The sequence below is a fragment of the Dermacentor andersoni genome, chromosome 6 (genome assembly GCF_023375885.2).
Source record: "Dermacentor andersoni chromosome 6, qqDerAnde1_hic_scaffold, whole genome shotgun sequence".
Lineage (NCBI taxonomy): Eukaryota > Metazoa > Arthropoda > Arachnida > Ixodida > Ixodidae > Dermacentor > Dermacentor andersoni.
In genome coordinates this window covers 94,862,893-94,867,307 of record NC_092819.1, presented here as the reverse complement: position 1 = coordinate 94,867,307, position 4,415 = coordinate 94,862,893, and the positions used below count along the sequence as shown (strand labels likewise).

The window sequence follows — 4,415 nt, the reverse complement described above, 5'->3', positions numbered from 1 at the left end:
CTGCGTGAGTCCTACCGCGTCTTGAGCAATACATAGCTGATATTTACGGGTCCGCGGCAATGCTCGCTTCATTCTTCCAGTTATCTTAATAAAATAATATGCACGCAGATCAGCTGAGGGTTCGCGACGCGAACACTGCACAGTAGTTTAACGTTTGTTGAACTAGGTTTTGTTACCTTACGAGTGCAGTCATGCGTGCCTGTGCACACGTTACAGCCGCGCATGGAAGTAGCAGACGAGGTACGAATTCCAGGTCCCTCTACGCCTGCGTCACTTTGCTTCGATGCACAAATGAGAAACTCATCTCTGTGTTCCAAAATGGTGGAATGTCAAGCCGGCGTTGCAGAGCACGAATGCATGAACGAGAACAAGAAATTTTGAAGCAGGTACAAGGCTTCACGGAGAATGTTTGCGCTCCAACGTAGCCGCAAAGACATGAGTGGCAAGAACGCAAGCATCAATCACCCTACAACACATTTGAGTTAAGATTGCGCTTTATTTCTTTCCCTGCACGTAATATAGAGCTATCTCTGTGTCTTTATGGAGGTGCGTCTATTCGCGATTTCAATTTCTCGGAATCGTCACTCATCTGTCGTATTCCAAAAAAAACGTCCTCCGGCATGAAGTGCGCACTGCAAACCTTCATCGCTTCTGTGACAGCTTTGCCAATCCGCAGCTTAATAATCAATTTCTTCCTCATGGACGCAGCCGGTGGGAATGAGTGAAGGCTCACCTCACCTACCGCATAACTACCTCTCGGCACCCATTGCGGCACGCAACAAATACGGTTACTTGTATGTTTCCTCATTCTGAGCATGTTAACTGTCCTTCAGGATCCCACGGGAGCTTTAAACGCGTTAAAACATCAACCAAAAGTGAAGGAAAAGCGCACACAACACCAATACGCTACCCAAACGGGCGGCAGCCAGCGGCGAGTATAATCTTTCGATTGTTTCCGGCCGCCGCCGCACGACGGCGCCACCGTACGTGAAAGTTGCGAATACATGCAACTGTAACAGAAGTAGCGGCAGAGAGTCGTCTATAAGTGACACACTTCTGATCAAAGAAGCAATGAAATGAAAGCCCGACAATGTCACAAGATGACAAAAGAGGCAAAAAGCTGGAGGTGTGGGGGGAGAATGGCAAAAAGTAAGTGCATAAGTGCCAAACTTTAATTGATGGCCTTATTTTTATTCATTGATAGGCTTTACATAAGTGCCACCTGTTGCATCACCTGGTCAAGTAGTATAATTCCATTCTTTGCCACAAAAAGCACTAAGAAGTACTTTAACCTTTATAATAGGAATAAAACAACAACCAAAATGGGATTGTCAATATATAATATACTGTGCGCAGTCTGCAATTATGTCTACATTAGTGAAAGCGGAAATTTTTAGCAGTGCCTAAAGGAGCACATGAATGATGTGAAAAAAAAGTCCCTTCCAGTGCACTTGCTGAAGACGTAGAATCCACGTAACACGATTTCAACTGGAGCCAAGCTTCCGTCATCGCCCAAGAAAAGAACTGGACGAAGCGATAGTATCTGGAATCCCTGACAATGCAAACAACCGCACACACGCTTAATCGAAATGATGGCAATCTCCCGCCAACATGCGCAAGATGCCTGAAACGATTTTTTATGTGGATTTAAGCTGAAGGTTTTGTGCCTCTCAGCTCAATGAACAAGGCTTCCGTGTGGAAGCTGAAATGCATAAGAATTTTTAGACAACCCCATTTTGGTCAGCATTGTTTTTATTCCTATTATGCGGTTACTTTCAGACTAGACGAGATTTCGTCAATCTTGATTTACTTTAACCTTCATTTCAAAAACCTTTGAAAATAGGTTTCTTTTGTTAAGTTTGTCAAGCTGTAAATTTAGATTAGACAGGCCCAGTACATTTAGATTGGCCCACATCAGACTCGCCCAACATCTAGGATGTGCAATGTGTTGCAGTTATTGCGCATCCTAGACATTGTAAACTGCACGTATGCTATTTCTTGCCTTTGGATTTGCTGTTTTGTTGCTAACTTACACCCACATAATGTTGTTGTTGATCCAGAACAATAGGATAGAACAAAGGCAATAGTATAACTGCAAATCTGCTTTGTCTAAGTACATGCACTAAACAAGGATGTGGTGTCAAGTAATAGCATCCACTTCCAAAACACAAAAAAGCAGGCTCAACACTCACCACTGGATGCAGAACAATGTCCCGCGATGGGGCCACCTTCCACAGGGGCATCAATGCCTGCACAAATAATGAGAGTCATCCAAATATGTGAAAAACAAAGATAGTACTAATTATGTCATCCTTCCTTGCAACACTGAAGAGTGCATCCAATACTCACCAGAAGATGCAGCTAGATCCTGCTCACTACAGGGCATGTCAAAGGCATCAATGTCGGGCATGTCAAAGGCATCAATGCCTGCATAGAAAATAGATATGCGAGTGAGCAATGTAACTTTTTTCTAGAAAATACAAAGCAAAAAGAAATACTGTTCACCATCTCCAAGTATAGTGGACTACAGCTCAACTAGATATAGCTATCCAAGTAGCAGCCAATAACAGAACACTTGAACATACCTGCATCATTTGCCCTCTCTGGCACCATTTCCTTGGGTAGCCCAGTGCCTGTAATGGCACAAAACACAGTTGAGTGACTAGTATATTATGAAATTGGGACATTCAAGGGCAGAAAGAAAGTATTACCTGCATCCAAAGAGCAGGGCATCAAATACTCTGCGATGACTTGACCATCGAGCCTTTCTGCTGTGGCTCGGGCTACCTCTAAAGAAAAAATTCCAAAAGGAAGAACCCCATTACTATTTCACAATAACACAGCCCTCTATAATAATATAATACTAAGCTTTTCTGTCCCTTGAAAAAGCCTTCATGGAGAGATAGCCATCAAATAGTTTAGCTGTTATTCTATAAACAGCCTCTTGGGACCATTCACGTAAATGTTACTGCCCATGCAAGCATGAAAGAGCTCTATATACCAGTTCATTCTAAAACAGTAAGCTGGGCAAGTTGGTATGTATGCATTGTAGGAAACCAGTGCAAAGAGACAGAAACCAAGTGAAAAACACATGACATTTCACTGAACCTGCAACTAAAGGTGAGGTAGAAAAGATGAACTCCAAGAAGACCTGAGCACCATTCCACATTACAGAAAATCAAAACAACTTGATCACATTCATTTCGGGACACGGATGATAAATTGGTACAAAAGAAACCATGAAACAATTTACAGCAAAAATTATTCACTATTACAATTACTTGATTAGTAATTGATTTGCAAGACTGTCCAAACTGGAAACTCCCTGCAGCTTATCAAAACACTGGTTTTGGCTCCACACTAAGTTTCCAGTGCATAAGTTTTTAGGCAGCCAATTCAGTATTAAAAATAATACATTGGGCTTTTCAGGGTTAAATACATACATGCAAAATTACATGCTGAATCAAAAAGAGGGCTGACAGATGGAGCAGCACACGTGCGATATAAAGGTTGTAAACAGGGATGAAGTGCCTCAGAAAGGCTGGTCAACCTTTCAATAGGAGGACCTATGTTCATCAAAGGTGCCCTCGTTATCTTCGGCAGGTTAGCTTTAACGGGTTAGTGGAGTGACATTAGGTGTGGTCGTTTTTGTTGGCAGCTGGCTGTAATGGAAGAGACCGAGAAGAAAATGACCACTGTCGTTTGATGTCTTTAGGCACAGTTTCTAAGACGAGGGGACAAGAGTGGGAGAGTGAAATTCATAGCCCCAAACTTCGTGTCGCCATCTTAACAGTTTAAAAATTACCTCACACATTGCTGCTATGCAAGTCAAGTCATTCTTTCAACTCGTGTCTTTTTGTTACTCACACACTGACCTGCTCTTCTATAACCACAAACGCATGCCACCTAAGACACCTCTGAAGGCTCACTAAGTCTCACTCCCCCAACACTGAACTGTCTTAAATCCTTCAATTTTTTTTTGCCACCTTCCCACTTTCTTACTCTTGTCCCCTCATCTTAGAAACCACGCCTAGAGATGTCAAATGGCAGTGCCCATTTTCTTTTCAGTCTCTTCCTTCCAGCCAGGCGCTACTGACTGCACATGACGTCACTCCATTACCCCATTAAAACTTACTTGTCTAGGATGACGAGGCCACCTTTGACGAACATACATCCTATTGAAACATTGGCCAGCCTTTCTGAGGCACTTTATCCTTGTTTACAACCTTTATACTACACGATCCATGCTGAGGAGTTTCCAAATTGCAGGCCAAGGTTAATCAGACAATAAAAGCAAGACATACAACCACCGCAGCTGGAACCTAACTGCTCAAGTCAGTGAGAGCTTCAATAAATGTATAAACATTCCTTCTCATGCATGTTTAACTAGGGCCTACTGGCACATTTGTCTCCCA

The 4,415-nt window shown here is 42.7% G+C and overlaps 1 long non-coding RNA gene across 1 annotated transcript; it reads right to left on the bottom strand.

Annotated features, from left to right (window-relative positions):
- Positions 1 to 2,348: 2,348 nt before the first annotated feature.
- On the bottom strand, positions 2,349 to 2,784 carry LOC140218773 (uncharacterized). The gene is made up of 3 exons (XR_011894958.1): positions 2,712 to 2,784; positions 2,586 to 2,633; positions 2,349 to 2,427 (listed from the first exon to the last, which is right to left on the bottom strand). It is a non-coding gene; the product is annotated as an uncharacterized lncRNA (long non-coding RNA).
- Positions 2,785 to 4,415: the final 1,631 nt, after the last annotated feature.